We start from the raw sequence: 22,340 nt of genomic DNA, 5'->3' as shown, positions 1-22,340 counted from the left end.
TTTAAGTAAATGCTGCTGCCTCCCCCCCTGCATGCTTCTCAAACTTTTGTTATCTAAAACTTTCTTGAATGGCTTCGTATGCTAATACAGCACGACACTTGACTGAAGCTGTCAGAGATGTAAACCAAACGTAGCGCTAATGCTAATACATTAGCCGTTGATTGCATTCAGATCATTCGTGTGTCGCCTTAGCACAATGGGGCTCCTGTTGCGTTGTGGTGCTTGGTAGCTTTCTCTCGCACGGATAAGAGCAGGCCCAAAGTGCTGTTGGGCTAGCCCCAGCTTTGTTGCCCTTGGGGGCATGTTAAAAGCCTAGAGATAATTGCCCATTTAAGAAGCAAGGTTCTTCTACCCCAGCCCCCCCTTTGAGATGGAGCCTCCCATCAGCGCTACCACAGCCATTCATGAGGCTACGTGGCCACCTTTTGTGATGATAATGACACCTTTCAGTAGTCACCTCAGCTGACCGGGGTTGGCTGTGTTTTCCTAGCACAAGGTGGTGCGAGTGTAAATTGTGTGTAAAGGCTTTTGGGTTCGCTCCAAGAGGGGAGCATAACTGTTTGTGTCTCCGTCTTTCACTGAATGAGGATGGTTTTTGATTGAGACCACATGACATATTCCATCCCTGATAAGTACATTTGGGTAATGTGACTATGGTCATGATGGGGTATTGATTGTCTCTGCTAGGGACTCATATTTTCCTGAAAATCTAACAAGTTTCAATACCGGGAATATTTCATATTTATCCCCAGAGTCCTGGGAAATACTGCAAAAAATGTAAGTGCCCATTTAAAGCATTTAAATCCAAGATATGGTCACTATGCCAGGGTTCTTCCAAAATGAGAGGGGCGCTGGGCCACATTGCTGTCTTGGCTGCTCCACTATGTAAAGATTTAACAGCAGATGAAACTGATATTTAGTAATGATAGAGTAACTTTGATCGCCAATGACATTGTTGTGAATTTCGAAACAGGCTGTTCACAAATTCTGAGTGTTATGTTCCTCAATTAATTCAGTGCATTTTAACCGTAGGCCATCTCGACACAGAGCGCGCTCAGGACACAACCCGAGTAGGCTATAGAGTTGTCGAATCATACAAACTTTGTAACGGCAGCCAAACAAAAGTAAAATGACCAAAGTTGCTAAACTTGCTAGATAACCTCAAAAAATGACAGAATATCTCATTAGCTCATAAAAAAAATCCATATCTAATCTCATCCCATTTGTTGATCACACATTCTCTAACGAAGCTCTCATATGGGCAGCAATACAAAACAGCGCAGAGAGGCGGGGGAAATGTTTTAGCTGTATTTTGAAAAGTATTTCGCATTGGCGAAACGTGCTTTGATAATGCAACCTATGGATTACAGAATAAAGTTAGGAATTTTCATGCAAGACGGGAGTCAGGATTTTGGGTTTCAGTGGGATTGGGATGATAGGAAAATAGCAGAGTTGTGGACTCGAGTCACATGACTTTGACTTAAGTCTGACTCGAGTCACAAATTTGATGACTTGAGACTCAACTTGATAGAAAATAACTTGGACTTGGAGCCTCAAGACTCAGGACTTGACTTTGACTTGAGACTGATGACTTGTAATTGTCTGGCCAGGTTTTGGCATATTTTGTCAGTCATTTTGTGGCACAGAGTCTACCTGGATTACTCTACATGCAGCCATAGACAGTAGTCACAGCTTTGCACTTGCAAAAAAAACTGCAACAGATTGGCTACTGAAACGCACACTCGGCCATCTGATTGGACTGTCAATCAACACAGGTTAGGTGAGCTATCGAACAGATTGCTGATTTGCAGTACAGCTATAGGATCGGGTGCAGCGCGAACATCAAATTGTAGGGAGAGAGGATTGCCATAATAAATAAATATGCAGAAAAAAAATGGTGATCAAGAATATTATTAACTGTTGACTTTGCAAGCTCACCAGCATAGTGGCAACAATTACTAGCAGAGGTATGTACAAATTGCTTGAAATTGATCATTAACTTATGAAGCTTGCAGGTAGAAGTTCTGTTTATTCAATGTATGGCTTCCTTCGTTCATATTTCCCAGGTTATGTCGGAGTTCAACGTGTCCGTGTCGCTGACATTTTTTGTTGCGCGTAATAGGAGCCCGCGTGCCTCGGTGCGCATAGAAATAGGCTACGTGGGCCTGCGCTCCACGCTTTGGAGTCAGAACTTTGAATAATAGAAAAGGATTGTTCCATGTATGTATGGTGTTGAAATATCCATAATCATTAAGTCTGATTAAGACAAATGTAACAATGGATGTGGAAATTGTCTTTTACAATGTAGAACCAGTGGTTGTAATTGCCAATTGGGTAATTGTATGGTCCTGGGAGCCAAGTGCTTATGTTATGTACCTGTTTGAGCTCCTGCTAGACAGATTTGATTTGGGTTCTCAAGGGGAGGCTATGCTGTCTTGTCCTCTACCAGTGTCCGTTCATTTAGGCTATTTCTTTTGGGCTATTATATTTGGTAAATCTACTTGTATGTTTTGTATGATATGGTGCTTTCACCATTGGATCACCAAGACCTGCAAATAAATCTACACTGAGCACGTCAACCTGCCTTGCCTTCTGCTGATTTCATGCCCTTACCACTACAAGGTCCCTATTTTATAATTACATAGAATAATCTAAATGTGTTGTAGATAGAAGAATGAAAATGTCTGTCTGGTAGCCTCAATAAATAGACCAAGATTTGGAGTTGAACAAGTAGTTGCTTGTATAATTTTTTTTTTTTACTTGCCTTGAGACTTGACTTGAAAAAACTTGGGACTCGACTCAACTTGCTCTCAGAATACACGACTTGGACTTAATTCTCTCTCTATATATAAGGCTACTACTACGTGAGTCAATAGATATATAATACGCTTGATTTGGGCAACATTTTTGCATGCTACATTGTTTTTCTGATGATCAGTGATAGATGAGCGAATGAATAAATGAGCTTGCCACGTCCGCTTCCAGCCAGAGATCCATTAACCAAATATACAGGCAGAGATTCAGTGAAACCAAAAAAAAAATAATTCACATTTACTAATTATCAAACAAGTCACAGGCTTTTGGTCGGGGGTAGGACGGGAGTGAAAAGCAAAAATCCACTTGTACGACATGCTTAGCAAAATATTCCTGATCATCTAATAGATGAGCAAACTAGAATAAAGATTATCATTAGCCCTCGTGTCAACTTTCCCCAGCCTAATTGTTACCAAATATCCAAACGGAGATACAGTGAAAACAAAAACAAAAAATCCGATAATGATTGAATTACCTAGATGAGTCTCCCACGCTCGTCTCAAAGTCGTGCGATGGCGCTATCCCAATCAAAACGGCGCTGGGAAATATAATCTAGGTGACCACATACATTTAAATTAGTATAACGGTTGGATATGACTTTGGGAGTTTCAGTATAAACAAGAATTTGATACATGCCTTCAATTGCATTATCCTACTTTATTCCAATATTTTCATCATTCAGTTGATCATAACTAAGGTGAGTTATGAATTATGGCTGTTTCCTTGTCTCCTCACTCCACTGCCGCCCGCCTCTGCCCCGTTGTTCTCAACACCAGTTTAAATCAATACAGCCTTTTTTTCAGGCACATTTAATTTCTGTGATCTCGTACCAGGCCTGGGCTCGGGCTTCAGGTCACCGGGCTTGAGTCGGACCGGGATGTAATTTTCAGTTCCGATTAGAACTCTTAACTGCATTCGGGTCTCGTGTGCAGTCCGGCAGTGTCAATCATTCATGTGCTTTGAATTTATGGTGACTTTGTGTAAATACTCGATTCTAAAGGTTTCTATGCAACAACCTGTTTGGATGTGCTGGTAATGTGCTGTTTTATTTTTTGACAATCTGCTGCTGCGCATCTTGTGTATTTTGTGTAATTGCATTAGTGCAACATATGGGGGAAATGTTGTAGGCTAATTTCCCGGGTCTTGTCATAAAATAATTCAGGAAATGTAAAGAGTGGTCCCGGGAGTGTCCCGGGAACCAGTGTTAATCTCTAGTCTCTGCTCAATAGTGAAGGGAATTGTGTCATTTTCACTGATATTGGGTCCCCCAAAACAAATTCACTTACCGAGGTGTGACCACAATGTCCCCTTTTTCCTCTCCCACCTGGACAAGAGGAACACCTACTGTACGTGATAATGCTGTTCATTGACTATAGCTCAGTGTTCAACACCATAGTACCCTCATCACTAAGCTCAGGACCCTAGGACTGAACACCTCCCTCTGCAACTGGATCCTGCACTTCTTGACGGGCCCCCTCCAGATGGTGAGGGTAGGCAACAACACATCCGCCACACTGACCCTCAACACGGAGACCCCTCAGGGGTGAGTGCTTAGTCCCCTCCTGTACTCCCTGTTCACCCATGACTGCGTGGCCAAGCACGACTCCAACACCATCATTAATTTTGCTGACGACACAATGGTGGTTGGCCTGACCACCGATGACGATGAGAAAGCCTATAGGGAGGAGGTCAGTGACCTGGCTGTGTGGTGCCAGGACAACAACCTCTCCCTCAACAAGACAAAGGAGCTGATTGTGGATTCCAGGAAATGGAAGGCCGAGCACACCCCCATCCACATTGATGGTGCTGTAGTTTTGTGGGTCTAGAGCTTCAAGTTCCTCGGTGTCCACATCACTTAGGAATTAACATTGTCCGCACACACCAACACAGTCGTGAAGAAGGCACAACAACGCCTTTTCCCCCTTAGGAGGCTGAAAAGATTCAGCATGGACCCTCAGATCCTAAATGAGTTATACAGCTGCACCAGTGAGAGCATCTTGACTGGTTGCATGACTGCTTGGTATGGCAACTGTTTAGCATCCGACCGCAAGGCGCTATAGAGGGTAGTGCATATGACCCGGTACATCACTGGGGCCGAGCTCCCTGCCATCCAGGGCCAATATACCAGGTGGTGTCAGAGGAAGGCCCTAAAAATTGGAAAAAACTCCAGACACCCAAGTCATACTGTTCTCTCTGCTATCGCACAGCAAGCGGTACCAATCCACCAAGTCTGGTACCAACAGGACCCTGAACAGCTTCTACCCCCAAGCCATAGGACTGCTAGTTAGTTAAATAGTTAACCAATAGCGACCCGGACTATCTGCATTGACCCTTTTTGCACTAACTCCTTTGACTCATCACATACGCTGCGGCTGCTGTTTATCATCTATCCTGTTGCCTAGTCACTTTATCCCTACCTATGTGTACATATCTACCTCAATTACCTCGTACCCCTGCACATCGACTCGGTACTGGTACCCAGTGTATATAGCAAAGTTATCGTTACTCATTTTGTATTTATTCCCTGTGTTATTGTTTTTCTGTTATTTCTATTGGTTTCTCTCTGCATTGTTGTGAAGGGCCCGTAGGTAAGCATTTCACTGTTAGTCTACACCTTTTGTTTTATGAAGCAGGTGACACACACACACACACACACACACACACACACACACACACACACACACGCTCCAAATGGTCAAGGTATTGGCCCTACACATCTGTATCCATTCGACCCATAGCTGTATTGTATGAGCTCATTGTGGACTCAAGGCCACAATCCTCCTCCTATTCCCCTCACTCACACAACAAGCTATCCATCACAAGGCGTAATTAGTGAGTGGGTGAGGTAATGATTATATATTTCTCTCTCTACCCTTTAGACCCTCCAAACATCCAAACTCCCCAAACGCCTCGTTCCTCCCACCTCTGGACTACAGGAGAGTGCCGGTGCTGTCGTTTAAGCACTCTGTTTATTTTTCTAAAAGTAGATGTTCGGAGAGAGAGAGCGTGTGAACAGAAACAGATGCTCGAGGTTCACTGGGGTGTCTCATTTTGTGGGCAGCTAGCAACGTCCCCTTTTCCTTTTTTTTCGGTCTCGGCCGCATAGCCTAGCACAATGGTTAACAGCTGTGGGAGACTGCATGAAGGAGCTAAAGCAATTCCATACCACATTCAATATTGACTTTCCCCCTTAAAAAATGACTACATAAGTGTATGCTTTGCTTTCTCCCTCTATGGAGCGATTATGGGCAAAACATAGACAGTTCAGGCGGTATGCGTGGCAGAGAAAGCTAAAGGCTAAGTAAGAATGGTTGTTTGGTGTGTGTTATCTGAATTAAGTGCTAGCTAGCATGGACACACTGACCTGTAGGGCTAGCGAGCGTAGCGTCTGGGTTAGCATCTGCAGAGCACCCGCAGTCAGTGCTGCACCTCCTGTTCCCTCTGCCATGGCCACCTGGCCCTCTCTCCCTTGGCCAGATGCACTCTCTAAATGTATCAGTCCAAGGATATCAAATAAATCTGTGCTGTGCTGTGCTGTGCGTGTGTGTCTGCGCTTGGCTTAGTTGCCTCGTTTTAACCTGCAGTGTCAGCTGAACCTTGGGAGGCAATTAGGATGTGTGTGTGTGTGTGTGTGTGTGTGTGTGTGTGTGTGTGTGTGTGTGTGTGTGTGTGTGTGCATGTGTATGTGTGCATGTGTATGTGTGCAAGGACGGGTTATAGCACGTCTTAATGAAGTGTTAGTGTTTGTCTTGGACTGCTGTTTGTTTGTTTGTTTGAGCACTTGTGTGCTATTTAGAGTACTCCTGTCTGGAGCCTTGAAATGCCTTGATTATGTGTACGTGGTTTGCCAGTTGTTAATTATAGAGCCTAATCATTGACTCACCACAGAATTAGAAGGAACTCAGTCTTGATAATCTAAAATGTGCATTATAATTCTATTTTTAGAGGTTTCATTCCCAACATTTTTTGGGGTGAAAAGCAAAACCATCCACTTTCTACGATTTGTATCTGTCCTTCTCTTTTTCTCTCTTGTACTGCCGATAAATCAGTTGCTGGCTTAAATTTAACTCAGTGAAGCTTGAGGACAAGAGGTTGCATTCATCTCCCCTCAAGTGTCCACACACTGGATTCAATGGCCTACCAGACTGCATTAAGGTGGTGAAACAAAAAGAGAGCCAAAGAAAGAAAAAGGGCCACAGAGGGGGTATAAAACATTGTGAGAGCCCCACTCTTGAAGGGGGGGGGGGGGGGGTATAGAGGAAAGTAATGCCCCCCTACCCCAACCCCCCTTACTTGTCACAGCCTTTGTTTAGCCTGAAGGTGCCAGTACAATTAGTTATGTTAATCACGAGGTCCGTCGGTAAATACATTAAATAGGGGGGACGTGGCCTTGTCGGTGACATCAGCCCAGCAGACTGTCCCTGGAAAAAGAGGTGAGAGTCTGTGGGAAAAGGGGGGAGGAGTCAGAGAGACAGACAGAGGGAGGGTGAGAGAGAGAGAGAGAGAGAGAGAGAGAGAGAGGTTCACACAGCAGAGAGAGAGGTAGAGAGAGAACACACAGTGTGTGTGTGACAGAGAGAGCAGTGACAAAGAGAGAGCAAGGGAACAGGCACAGAGCGAGAGAGAACGAACAGAGCAAGAGCAAGAGAAAGAGAGAGAACGCACAGTGCTGGACTGCCTGGATATCCTCTTCCATCTGGGAGCCATCTGTGTTTCTTTGGCTCTGGACTCGGCCACACTGGGGCTCACATATGTGGGAACGCAAACACATGCCTGACATATGAAGGTGTGGAGAGGGAGAGAAGATAAAGATAAGAAAGCAAAGGCACCCCCAGCTGAATTAGGACCGACAAGAGCCGACTCTACTAGGGTGGAGGTAAAACATATTCCTTCACTTTTCCTCGTGCTCCAAGTGCATAGTCTGTTTTTGTTGTATTTAATCTATGTCTCCGTGTATTCAGTGTGTGATTGAGCGAAGGAGAGTGTGTGTGTGTGTGTGCTTTGTCTAGACCAATTAGCCTCTGTACAGATGGTGCATCATCCCCCTTTTCTTATCTCCTCATCTCTTTATCATTGTCTGCCAAGGGAAGAGAGGGATGCACATGGCTAAGAGTTAGCTTAGCACCAAAAACTGCTGCCTTTTGAGACCAATTCTGTCTGCTCAGTATTGCAAATGACTGTTATGGCATTGGGTCTGGTTTTGAATTGGAACCGACTCTGTAAATGCAGGACTACTTACTACTCGGAGGTTGCTTCTTAGTCATTCACGTATTTTCCTAGTCTAGAAGCTCAGACGGATGGTATAGTCTTGTTTAGATCTTTTTCTGTTGTTTTGAGTGACAAGTGTTAATTTGCTTGTGGGCTGTACTGCCAGGCTATTCCATGCTTTTAAAGGTAAACAAAATGAACGCTTATGTTGAGGTGAGGCTTGGGTGACTATGACGAGTCTGTGACGATTTAAGGAAGGATATTGCGATCTTTCATGCATTCCTTATGCCTAAAAGTTTACCTGGCAACATGTTGTTAAGAGTAATATCCAGAGCGGGGCAATCCAGCCCTGTTCCTACAGAGCTACCCTCCTGTAGGTTTTCAATCCAACCTCAGTTGTAACTAACCTGATTCAGCTTATCAACCAGCTAATTATTAGAATCAGGTGCACTAGATCAGGGTTGGAGTGAAAACCTACAGGATGGTAGCTCTCCAGGAACAGGGTTGGAGAGCCATGATCCAGTGAATACACGTGTTGCTAACACTGTGTGCAAGCCTCACACTTTTCCATAGCTAATAATTAATTGAAATTGTTAGCAACTCAAGTATATACCTAGTACATTTATTATAGTGTAGGGCAAGCTATATATTTTTCAAGAAGAGCTCTGCTGCATCAAAGGGTGATGCCTGGGCATGTTTTGAGGTAAAACAATGAAGGGGAAGGCTAGTCCTATTGGTACAGTGAATGGACTCGTCTCTGTGTATTTATGTTTGCTGGGGTGGAGTGGATGGAGAGAGAGGAATGGAGGGAGAGAGAGAGAGAGTGAGAGAGAGACAGACAGACAGACAGACAGACAGACAGACAGACAGACAGACAGACAGACAGACAGACAGACAGACAGACAGACAGACAGACAGACAGGGGACCTGGCAAGTCTCAGCCAAGTAGAGCAGGACTCCACGCCTGTAGGGAGATAAGACTGGGCAGGCTCAAACCATGAAGTCTCGCGTCTGGGGGCCGGCTGGACATTGTCACACCCCTGACAGCAGGAGCCGTGTGTGTGTGTGTGTGTGTGTGTGTGTGTGTGTGTGTGTGTGTGTGTGTGTGTGTGTGTGTGTGTGTGTGTGTGTGTGTGTGTGTGTGTGTGTGTGTGTGTGTGTGTGTGTGTGTGTGTGTGTGTGTGTGTGAGAGATATGGGCCCCCATTTTCTTCTGTCTCCACACGTGAATTTTCAACAGTTTCAAAGTCGAATCATTTGTCATTTGGTTTATATAGAAATATTAGGATATTGTGATACATTTACAATACCGTTTTGAAAAATCCATTCAAACACTCATCCGCCTACATTCTCTTACCTATGAAGTATGAATTTATACCTAGTCTATACCAATTATTAGTGATTAATTGCTGAGATGAATGAGAAAGATCAGACTTTCATGAAGTCATTGAGACCATTAACCTTTGTCCACTCAGCATTAAATCCTTTGAATGCTACATTTATTTTCCCCTTCCTCTTTCCATCGCTCTGTTTGGTACACACACACCACACACACACACACACACACACACACACACACACACACACACACACACACACACACACACACACACACACACACACACACACACACACACACACACACACACACACACACACACGAGGTTCCAAGCAGCTGCTTCAAACATTGCGGAGCAGGAAGCTCTTGAATAGTTCCAGTGATTAGGCCTGTGATATCTAGCCTGGGGGAGGAAGAGGGGTGAGGTGTGTCTGGGGAAGAAGAGAGGAGAGGTGGGGATGACGATGACCTGTCATCTTGTGCTCAGAAGAGGCCCCAATCACAACAATTTGCTCTCTCTAAATATCCATTTTAGAGCAAACTGTCTATATGTATATGAGGAGTTAGTGTGTGTGTGTGTGTGTGTGTGTGTGTGTGTGTGTGTGTGTGTGTGTGTGTGTGTGTGTGTGTGTGTGTATGAGAGAGAGTGCTTGTGTGTGTGGTGGGGGGGGGGGAAGATATTGCCTGTGTGTAATTTATGACTGCTCGTGTAAGTGTATGTAAGTTCATGAGTGTGTGTGAATGCCCCCCCCCCCCCCCCAACTAGTTCTCCATTGTGGTCCTATGAGGGCCCCCTTCTTTTGAGAAGTGTCAGAGTCATAGGTCTGGCTTGGAGCCTATGGCTCTGGTGGGGTCTGCTCAGGGTAATGCCTTGTGCCCCAGCCCAGTGACCCAGAACCGCAGGCCTTTGTTCACTGTACTGGTTTGAAGAGATATGTTTCCCGTCTCGTCTTGGGGGGGGGGTGGGGGGGGGGTGACGGCGCTAAACGGCATGTTGAGCCCCTGAGAAATGGCCCTTAGTGTCAGTGGTGGTTGGTGAACCCTATCGTCTGTGGTTCTTTTTGTGTGTGTGTGTGTGTGTGTGTGTGTGTGTGTGTGTGTGTGTGTGTGTGTGTGTGTGTGTGTGTGTGTGTGTGTGTGTGTGTGTGTAAGAAAAAGTAGTGTGTGTGCTTGTGTGCATGTGTGTAAGAGAAAGTACGTATGTGTGATTTGTATATATTGGGTTCTGTGTGTGTAGGGAGTACAAATCAAATTGTAGTTGTCACATGTGTCGAATACAACAGGTGTAGACCTTACAGTGAAATGCTTACTTTAAAAGCCCTTAACCAGCAATGCTTTAACCTCTATGGGCTAGGTGGGACGCTAGCGTGCCACCCGTGGTGCACTCCATCAACAGCAGGTGCATTTCAAGAGCGGCAAATTTGAATCCAAATAAATGTCAAAATTCAAATTTTTCAAACATACAACTATTTTACACCCTTTGAAAGATAAACATCTCCTTAATCTAACCACGTTTTACGATTTCAAAAAGGTTTTACGGCGAAAGCATAAATTTAGAGTATGTTAGGACAGTACATTTACAAGAGTTGTGTGTAATGTTTTGTCAAGTCAAAGACAGGGTCACCAAAACCATAAAACCAGCTAAAATGATGCACTAACCTTTTACAATCTCCATCAGATGACACTCCTAGGACATTATGTTAGACAATGCATGCATTTTTAGTTCTATCAAGTTCATATTTATATCCAAAAACAGCGTTTTACTATGGCATTGATGTTGAGGAAATCGTTTCCCTCCAATAACCGGCAGTCAAGTCAGCGTCACAAATTAAATAATTAAAATGAGAAAACATTGGTAAAATATTATATTGTCATTTAAAGAATTATAGATTTACATCTCTTGAACGCAATCAACTTGCCAGATTTAAAAATAACCTTACTGGGAAATCACACTTTGCAATAATCTGAGCACTGCGCCCAGAAAAATACGCGTTGCGATACAGACTAGACGTCATGTTGGGGAGATCTAAAATCGAAAATACTATGTAAATAATCCATTACCTTTGATTCTCTTCATCAGATGTCACTTCCAGGTATCACAGGTCCATAACGAATGTAGTTTTGTTCAAAAAAGCTCATCATTTATGTCCAAAAATCTCCGTCTTGTTAGCACATGATCTAAGCCAGCCGGACTTCTCGTCATGAACGAGGGGAAAAAATATATTTCCGTTCGTTCAAACATGTCAAACGTTGTATAGCATAAATCATTAGGGCCTTTTTTAACCAGAACATGAATAATATTCAAGGTGGACGAATGCATACTCTTTTATAACGTATTGGAACGAGGGTACCCAACATGAACTCGCGCGCCAGGTGTCTAATGGGCCATCATCGTTCCATGGCTCTTGTTCGGTCAGATCTCCCTCCAGAAGACTCAAAACACTTTGTAAAGGCTGGTGACATCTAGTGGAAGCAATAGGAAGTGCCAAAATATTCCTCAGCCCCTGTGTTTTTCAATGGGATAGGTTTAAAGGTAATACAACACATCAGGTATCCACTTCCTGTCAGAAAATGTCTCAGGGTTTTGCCTGCCAAATGAGTTCTGTTATACTCACAGACACCATTCAAACAGTTTTAGAAAATTTAGGGTGTTTTCTATCCATATGTAATAAGTATATGCATATTCTAGTTACTGGGTAGGAGTGGTAACCAGATTAAATCGGGTATGTTTTTTTATCCAGCCGTGTCAATACTGCCCCCTAGCCCTAACAGGTTAAGAAGTTAAGAAGAAAAACGTGTTAAATAAAAAATAGATGAGTAAAATGTAAAAAAAAGTTACAAATAATTAAACAGCAGCAGTAAAATAACAATAGCAACAGCGAGGCTATATACGGGGGTACCAGTACAGAGTCAATGTGTGGGGGCACCGGTTAGTCGAGGTAATTGAGGTAATATGTACATGTAGGTAGAGTTAAAGTGACCATGAATAGATAATAAACTGAGAGTAGCAGCAGCATAAAAGAGGGGTCTGGGTAGCCCTTTGATTAGCTGTTCAGGATTCTTATGGCTTGGGGGTAGAAGCTGTTAAGAAGTCTTTTGGACCTAGACTTGGCGCTCCGGTACCGCTTGTTGTGCGGTAGCAGAGAGAACAGTCTATGACTAGGGTGGCTGGAGTCTTTGACAAGTTTTAGGGCCTTCCTCTGACACCGCCTGGTATAGAGGTACTGGATGGCGGGAAGTTTGGCCCCAGTGATGTACTGGCCGTACGCACTACCCTCTGTAGTGCCTTGCGGTCGGAGGCTGAGCAGTTGCCATACCAGGCAGTGATGCAACCCGTCAGGATGCTCTCGATGGTGCAGCTGTAGAACCTTTTGAGGATCTGAGGACCCATGCCAAATCTTTATAGTCTCCTGAGGGGGAATAGGCTTTGTCGTGCCCTCTTCACAACTGTCTTAGTGTGTTTGGACCTTGATAGTTTGTTGGTGATGTGGACACCAAGGAATTTGAAGTTCTCAACCTGCTCTTCTGTTTGTGTGTAAGAGAAAGTATGAATGTGTGTGTGATTTGTATATATTAGGTTCTGTGTATGTAGGGAGTTGCTTTCAAGGGAGACACTGTTTTGTCGCGGTGTCAGTGAGAGGTTGATTCGTAGATAGAAGCTGTGTTAAAGGGAGATTTAGGTTGTTTATCTACTTACCAAGTCAGACGCAATGTTGTATCTGTCTAGTATCTGTCTGCTTTTGAGAGGAGCTGGCTACTGTAACGGGATACTTTATGGGACGGCAAGTAGCCTAGTGGTTAGAGCATTGGACTAGTAACTGAAAGGTTGCAAGATCAAATCCCCGAGCTGACAAGGTAAAAATCTGTTGTTCTGCCCCTGAACATGGTAGTTAACCCACTGTTCTTAGGCTGTCATTGAAAATAAGAATTTGTTCTTAACTGACTTGCCTATTTAAATAAAGGTGAAATACTTCCAGCAATTGGGCTAGGCTAATGATATGCTAACTTCAATAAACTGCACAAAGAGACAAAAATGGTCTTCATGAGTTTGTCTGACTGGGCAAGTAGGTAAAGAACCTACATCACGCAGTATCCCTTTAAAGGAGATTGTGTTGTTTGGTGTGTTCTTTTCCCTTTCCCCATGCATGACCTCAATCAGAACCATGCTCAGGGCCCACAGACACCCAGAGGTACATCTCTCTCTCTTTATATCTGTTTTTCTCTCTCCCTCTCTCTGTGATCTATCTATCATCCGTGACCTCTACAGAGTGTGTGTGTGTTGGCTCAGGCCCACCTCACAGGCTGTACGACAGCCACCATCCAACACAAACACTTCTCTCTCCTCCCCCTTTTTCTCCCTTACCCTCTCTACACTATCCACTCTCCTCTCACTCCCCTTTTGTTGAACCCCCGCTCTCTTTTTCCTATGTTTCTTACTGTAGCCCCGTTTTCTCTCTTTCTTACTATTGTACTCTCTATACCCTGTCCTCTCCTATTCTCAAGGTTCTCTCTCTCTCTTCCTCCTTCTTTCCCTTCCTATTGATCCCTCTCCTTTCTCTCTTCCTTCTTGACCTTCCTCACTCTCCTTCCCTCCCTCCTACTCTCCTTCCCTTCCTCTCATGTCAGCACATGCCTCCCTTCCAAAGGAGGCTGGTGGGAGGAACTATAAGAGGACGGTTACATTGTAACGGCTGGAATGGAATTAATGGAACGGAGTCAAACATGTGGTTGCCATTTGATTTTTGTTCCATTTATTCCATTCCATCCATCCCAATGAGCATGTCCTCCCATAGCTCCTGCCACTAGCCTCCTCTGTTCCACTCCCAGGTTTCTGTTTCACATTACCAAGTATGTAATTAATTATGGCGAGCAAACAAACTCTCTGCGGTCTTCTCTGTCCTATTGTCTATTTTCCTCTCCTAAGCCGTGAGTTATGGACCTGCGACTGACTGTACAGAGAAGCGAGACGCACCCCCGCTTTGGGCCCCCGAATGTAGGTAGTATAGAGCATAGAAGAACAGTAATACACTCCCCACACACCCAAGTAGAAACACACAATCTTGCGCACAGACACGCTCTTGTGCACAATCATGTGCACCCACACCAAAACATGCACACACACTGTGTGGAACACCCACACACAATCAGGGCCGGGACGATACCAGTATCGCAATACTCGTAAGTAGCATGGCAAGGAAACAAAATAAGAAGAGGATATAACTACTTTTGGAAAACATCATTATGTTGTCATCCAGAGTCACATTTTATTTATTTATCAAGCTATAGTACACAATATTTTACATACAGCAGGTTTTGAAAGGACCAAAGAGTTTGATCTGGTTCGTGTTTTCATTTTTACAATAAAAAAATATTGCTATACTGGTATCTTCACAGCCCTAACACAACTGCACTGAAACACACAAATGCATATACACCCATCCCCAGCACCCCCCCACACACTAATTTTCTCCATTGTTCTAAGCACAGCTGGTCCCTTTGTTGTCCTTATCTCTCTCTCTGGCAGAGGCAGTGGAGCTCCAACATTAGGACTGACTAAAGCCTGTCGCATGCTATCCAGTCAACTTGGCGCGCCTGTTTGCACATCCTGTATATTATGATGAGATTTTGTGATGTTTTAGTTTGTTTTGGAGTTCAGCAGAGATTTTTATGGCTGTTTGTTCACACTACATTTTTCCTCGAGGCAAGTAGAAGTTCGTTTGCACCAAACATCTTAGCCTGATGTAAAATTGCGCGACAAAGGCCTCGACAAAACGACAAAAGGAATTACAGATTTCTTGATTTATCTTAGATTAATTCAGACTATTTTGAGGAACTGCGCTAGAATGGCGCCGAAGGAGATGGCTGCTGTTTTACGATCCCGTAACCAATTGTATGTTTTTTGTGTTATTTGTAAGTTATTTTGCACATAATGTTTCTGCCACTGTGTCTTATGACCGGAAATAGCTTCTAGATATCAGGACAGCGATTACTCACCCCATACTGGAGGAATACTTTTTCTTCAACGAGTCAGATGGGAAGGATTTACTTCAGGTGCCTGACAAGGCCGTCATCACCGTCATCTGCAGGAGAAAGAGACGGAGGTATCGTGGACGAAGATCTGGGTGCTTTGTTAGGATCCGTTGCCGAGAGGGTAATCTACCTTTACCATCAGTCCTATTAGCCAACGTACAATCAGCCAACGTATAATCAATCAATAAAATAGATGAACTACGATCACACATATCCTACCAACGGGACATTAAAAACGAATATCTTATGTTTCACCGAGTTGTGGCTAAACGACGACATGAATAACATACAGCTGGCGGGATAGAACAGCGGCCTCTGGTAAGACAAGGGGTGGTGGTCTATGTATATTTGTCAACAACCGCTGGTGCATGAAATATAAGGAAGTCTCAAGGTTTTGCTCGCCTGAGGTAGAGTATCTCATGATATGCTGTAGACCACACTATTTACCAAGAGAGTTTTCATCTGTATTTTTCGTAGCTGTCTATATACCACCACAAACCGATGCTGGCACTAGGGCCGCACTCAATGAGCTATATACGACCATAAGTAAACAGGAAAATGCTCATCCAGGCGCTCCTAGTGGCCGGGGACTTGAATGCAGGAAAACTCAAATCCGTTTGATCTATTTTCTACCAGCATGTTAAATGTGCAACCAGAGGGGAAAGAAACTCTAGACCACCTTTACTCCACACACAGAGACGCGTACAAAGCTCTCCCTCGCCCTCCATTTGGCAAATCTGACCATAATTCTAACCTCCTGATTCCTGCTTACAAGCAAAAACTAAAGCAGGAAGCACCAGTGACTTGGTCAATAAGAAAATGGTCAGATGAAGCAGATGCTAAGCTACAGGATTGTTTTGCTAGCACAGACTGGAATATGTTCCGGACTCCCGAGTGGCGCAGTGGTCTAAGGCACTGCATCTCAGTGCAAGAGGGATCACTGCAGTCCTTGGTTCGAATCCAGGCTGCATCACATCTGGCTGTGATTGGGAGTCCCATAGGGTGGTGTACAATTTGCCCAGCATTGTCCGGGTTTGGCCTGGGTAGGCCATCATTGTAAATAAGAATTTGTTCTTAACTGACTTGCCTAGTTAAATAAAGGTTAAATAAAAAGATTATACCGATGACATTGGTCACTGACTTCATCAATAAGTGCATTGATGATGTTGTCCCCCCTGCTATGCCCTCTGACAAACCATCAAAGAGTCAATACAGGACTAAAATTGAATTGTACTACACTAGCGCCGACGCTCATCGGATGTGGCAGGGCTTGCAAACTATTAGAGTACAAAGGGAAGCACAGCTGCGAGCTGCCTAGTGACACGAGCCTACCAGACGAGCTAAATTACTTCTATGCTCACTTTGAGGCAATTAACACTGAAGCATGCATGAGAGCATCAGCTGTTCCCAGACGACTGTGTGATCACGCTCTCCGTAGCCGATGTGAGTAAGACCTCTAAACATTAAGACAAAGGAGGTCAACTTTCACAAGGCTGCAGGGCCAGACGGATTACCAGGACATGTACTCTGAGCATGCGCTGACCAACTGGCAAGTGACATTTTCAAACTGTCCCTGACTGAGTCTGTAATACCAACATGTTTCAAGCAGACCAACATAGTCCCTGTGCCCAAGAACACTAAGCTAACCTGCCTAAATGACTACCGACCTGTAGCACACACGTCTGTAGCCATGAAGTGCTTTGAAAGGCTGGCCATGGCTTACATCAACACTATTATCCCAGAAACCCTAGACCCACTCCAATTTGCATACCACCCCAACAGATCCACAGATGATGCAATCTCTGTTGCACTCAATACTGCCCTTTCCCACCTGGACAAAAGGAATACCTTTGTGAGAATGCTATTCATTGACTACAGCTCAGCATTCAACACCATAGTGCCCTCAAAGCTCATCACTAAGCTAAGGACCCTGGGACTAAACACCTCCCTCTGCAACTGGATCCTGGACTTCCCAACGGGCCTCCCCAGGTGGTAAGGGTAGGTAACAACACATCCGCCATGCTGATCCTCAACATGGGGGCCCCTCAGGGGTGCGTGCTCAGTCCCCTCTTATACTCCCTGTTCACTCATGACTGCATGGCCAGGCATGACTCCAACACCTTCATCAAGATTTCCTATGACACAACAGTGGTAGGCCTGATCACCAACAATGATGAGACAGCCTATATGGAGGAGGTCAGAGACCTGACCGTTTGGTGCCAGGACAACGACCTCTCCCTCAACGTGATTAAGACAAAGGAGATGATTGTAGGTGATAGGAAAAGGAGGACCGAGCACGCCCCCATTCTCATCAACGGGGCTGCAATGGAGCAGGTTGAGAGCTTCAAGTTCCTTGGTGTCCACATCACTAACAAACTATCATGGTCCAAACACACTAAGACAGTTGTGAAGAGGGCACTTCAAAGCCTATTCCCCCCTCAGGTGTTTAAAAAGATTTGGCATGGGTACAGTTGCACCATCGAGAGGATCCTGACGGGTTGCATCACTGCCTGGTATGGCAACTGCTCGGCCTTTGACAGTAAGGCACTACAGAGGGTAGTGCGTATGGTCAGTACATGACTGGGGCTAAGCTTCCCGCCATCCAGGACCTCTATAACAGGCGGTGTCAGAGGAAGGCCTAAAAAATTGTCAAAGACTCCAGCCACCCTAGTCATAGACTGTTCTCTCTGCTACCGCACGGCAAGCGGTACCAGAGCACCAAGTCTTGGTCCAAAAGGCTTCTTAACAGCTTCTAGCCCCAAGCCATAAGAATCCTGAACAGCTAATCAAAGGGCTACCCAGACCCCCCTATAAGCTGCTGCTACTCTCTGTTTATTATCCATGCGTTGTCACTTTAACTCTACCTACATGTATATATTACCTCGACTAACCGGTGCCCCCGCACATTGACTCTACTGGTACCCCCTTTATATAGCCTCACTATTGTTATTTTACTGCTGCTGTTTAATTATTGAAAAAAAATATTATTTGACTTATATATTTTTTACTTAACCTCTTGGGGCTAGGTGGGACGCTAGCATGCCACCCGTGGTGCACTCCATCAACAGCAGGTGCATTTCAAGAGCGGCAAATTTGAATCCAAATAAATGTCAAAATTCAAATTTTTCAAAAATACAACTATGTTACACCATTTGAAAGATAAACATCTCCTTAATCTAACCACGTTTTACGATTTCAAAAAGGTTTTACGGCGAAAGCATAAATTTAGAGTATGTTAGGACAGTACATTTACAAGAGTTGTGTGTAATGTTTTGTCAAGTCAAAGACAGGGTCACCAAAACCATAAAACCAGCTAAAATGATGCACTAACCTTTTACAATCTCCATCAGATGACACTCCTAGGACATTATGTTAGACAATGCATGCATTTTTAGTTCTATCAAGTTCATATTTATATCCAAAAACAGCGTTTTACTATGGCATTGATGTTGAGGAAATCGTTTCCCTCCAATAACCGGCAGTCAAGTCAGCGTAACAAATTAAATAATTAAAATTAGAAAACATTGGTAAAATATTATATTGTCATTTAAAGAATTATAGATTTACATCTCTTGAACGCAATCAACTTGCCAGATTTAAAAATAACCTTACTGGGAAATCACACTTTGCAATAATCTGAGCACTGCGCCCAGAAAAATACGCGTTGCGATACAGACTAGACGTCATGTTGGGGAGATCTAAAATCGAAAATACTATGTAAATAATCCATTACCTTTGATTCTCTTCATCAGATGTCACTTCCAGGTATCACAGGTCCATAACGAATGTAGTTTTGTTCAAAAAAGCTCATAATTTATGTCCAAAAATCTCCGTCTCGTTAGCACATGATGTAAGCCAGCCGGACTTCTCGTCATGAACGAGGGGAAAAAATATATTTCCGTTCGTTCAAACATGTCAAACGTTGTATAGCATAAATCATTAGGGCCTTTTTTAACCAGAACATGAATAATATTCAAGGTGGACGAATGCATACTCTTTTATAACGTATTGGAACGAGGGTACCCAACATGAACTAGCGTGCCAGGTGTCTAATGGGACATCATCGTTCCATGGCTCTTGTTCGGTCAGATCTCCCTCCAGAAGACTCAAAACACTTTGTAAAGGCTGGTGACATCTAGTGGAAGCAATAGGAAGTGCCAAAATATTCCTAAACCCCTGTGTTTTTCAATGGGATAGGTTTAAAGTCAATACAACACATCAGGTATCCACTTCCTGTCAGAAAATGTCTCAGGGTTTTGCCTGCCAAATGAGTTCTGTTATACTCACAGACACCATTCAAACAGTTTTGGAAACTTTAGAGTGTTTTCTATCCATATATAATAAGTATATGCATATTCTAGTTACTGGGTAGGATTAGTAACCAGATTAAATCGGGTACATTTTTTTTATCCAGACGTGCAAATGCTGCCCCCTAGACCCAACAGGTTAATACGTTTTTCTTCTGAAAGCATTGTTGGTTAAGGGCTTGTAAGTAAGCATTTCACTGTAAGGGCTACACCTGTTGTATTCGGCGCATGTAACAAATACAATTTGATTTGAACTGTACTGTGGCTATATTGTTGCTACGGTGTCTCGAGGGACAAACAACAGTAATTTTGTTTCTCATTTTACATCCGAAGGTCTTTTAGGGAGTATGCGAGAACAGACGTTTGGTTACGCCTAGCCAAGTTCTGCTAGAAGCAAACAGAACGTAGTATGAGGACGCCTTAACCCATAGCTCAACCCCAGTGGATTAGTACATACATGGGCCTACTCTGGCACACACCTGGGAAATGGGCACATATGGCTGGCTGATGATTAATGGGGCATTGCATGAATGTGGAAATAGTTATGTCTCCATATGTGTATTTTTATTCACTCCACCCACATTCCTTAGGTCACGGGTTTCATGTTGAACTTGCAGAGAGAATATTAGGCTATTAGTGGACTCTCTTGAAAGCTAATTCATGAATCAAGTAAATTGGCAAATAAATTGGGTAAGGATAAGCCTACATTGCATGTGAATAGGCCTGTAGGCTACACGTCAATGCAAGACAGTAGGTTATAAGTCCAACATTACACTGCAATGCTTTACACACATACTCTAAGGCCATTCTCCTGGCTTGCTCCCAACCATTTAAGAACTTAGAAAATGTTGAGTTCAGGAGGTATACTCCAAACATTTCCCATATCTGACTATTTATCACTTTTATTACTCATCTTCTGTTGTCTTCCCTCTGTCTACGTGCAAGTATTCCACGGTTAGAATCTGCGTCGTGAAAACCAAGGCTTAATAATGCATTAAACATGGCCTGTGGCGTATTGAACATCTGGCTTTGATTGACCTCCTCTTTGCCTTGGTGGAGCTGTTCATATTAAGCCTCCCTCCTTGCACCTGGTCTCAAACGCGCTTGCCTTACAAGCCTCTCTCATTCGCGTCGAAAGCTCGTATCCAATTTTATGGACAACACTGCCTTAGTTTGTTCAATCAGGCTGTAATACACAATTAATTGGTATACACACATCCTGAAACTAATGCCTGCAAAATTATGTAAATGATCCCTACAAGCCAGATTTAAACTTACTCATATTTTAGACATAACTACAGGAATGTATTAATGAAAATGGTATATTCAAGTTTTCAATCTTCAAAAACAGCTATATATATATATATATATATATATATTTTTTTTTTTTTTTTTAAGGTATGGATTGTTCTCCATCCTCCCCTGATTCAGAATATTTTCATTGTCATGGCATGCTTGATTCAATAGCTATTGATGAGAGAACCAAATAGGCCTATCCAATATAAAACTAACTTTACCTTGGTGCCAAAGCGAACCATATAAGCTACCTACCGACTCTCTAAGTGGGGTTAACGTTACTATCCTGTGGATATTTTTGAATCAAATTTTGAGCAGCTGAAGGACAAACCACACAGACAACCGAGTAAAGCTAGAAGCATGGTCAATATGGAGTCTTCATTGGCCGTACAGCATTTACTGCAATGCGGCCTCTACAGAAGTCAGGGCATTCATACTTATTTTACTTCAGGGAGCAGAGTAGAGTCACAGATAGAACAATGAGACAGATATTTCACTAGATTTATACATGTGAAGCATCCGGTTGGCGTTTCCTCTCACTACCAAAACTACCAAATATGGTAGTGAGAGGAAGCCCACTGGCGGGCAGTGGGAGAAGATGGAACGAGATGCATTTTGGCCTACATTCTGGAAATGTTATCATCGATTTAACATTTGTTCCCAAAACTAGAATCTGTTATGAAAAGAGTGGACCAAGTTTTGTAGACTTTACCCTTTGTAAATTATTATTTTTTTTTTTTAATCGCGCTGTTTGGAAGGAGTGCAAAAGGCAATTTGAGTTATTGCACACAAGCACTTCACAGAGCAGGTTTATACAGAACGTACCGCCCCCGTCTTCCGTCAATCAATCGTGTCAATGTGGAGCTATACCGAGCCTATGCAATGTAAAAAAAAGAAAGAAGCTGTATGGTACTTGATTTGGCCTCCGCAGACCTCTAGAAGCTTCACAACTGCATCCCACCCTCTATACGGAGCCTCCGAACCACATTGCCACTTTAAGTTTAAATATAGCCGATTAAACTCCGCTCCACCATTGACAATGGAGTTGAGCGGCGACGATGTGTGTGCAGACTTGAGCAATTACACACAACATTGTTCTGTGTCATTGCAGGCTATTCTTTGGGTTCTGAAATAAATTGTTTTTGATAACTTCATTTTATGTAACTTCGGGGCTCCAATCCGCTGGGCACACTAGTGGACAACTCAGACGGCAAGTTGAGTTTAGTCGGCTACTTTACATGTCATTTTATGAAACATTCTGGCTTGTAAGGATACTTTTCAAGATTTTGCAGTCATTAGTTTCAGGCTGTATATACCAACTAATTGGGTTTTACAGGCTGATTAATC

At 43.5% G+C, this 22,340-nt stretch overlaps 1 protein-coding gene across 4 annotated transcripts in view; it reads left to right on the top strand.

Annotated features, from left to right (window-relative positions):
- Positions 1-22,340, top strand: part of cbfa2t2 (CBFA2/RUNX1 partner transcriptional co-repressor 2) — a 55,436-nt gene that overhangs the window by 9,710 nt on the left and 23,386 nt on the right. The window contains exon 1 of one of the 4 annotated variants that reach the window (XM_045691411.2): positions 7,323-7,690. The exons of the other annotated variants lie outside the window; for them this stretch is intronic. The gene's annotated coding sequence lies outside the window, so the exon portion shown is untranslated. Of the gene's footprint in view, positions 1-7,322; positions 7,691-22,340 lie in introns of those variants that run through there. 4 annotated transcript variants of the gene reach the window in all.

Source organism: Salmo salar, chromosome 12, assembly GCF_965601325.2.
Source record: "Salmo salar chromosome 12, fSalSal1, whole genome shotgun sequence".
Lineage (NCBI taxonomy): Eukaryota > Metazoa > Chordata > Actinopteri > Salmoniformes > Salmonidae > Salmo > Salmo salar.
This window is presented reverse-complemented; position numbering and strand designations above follow the sequence as displayed.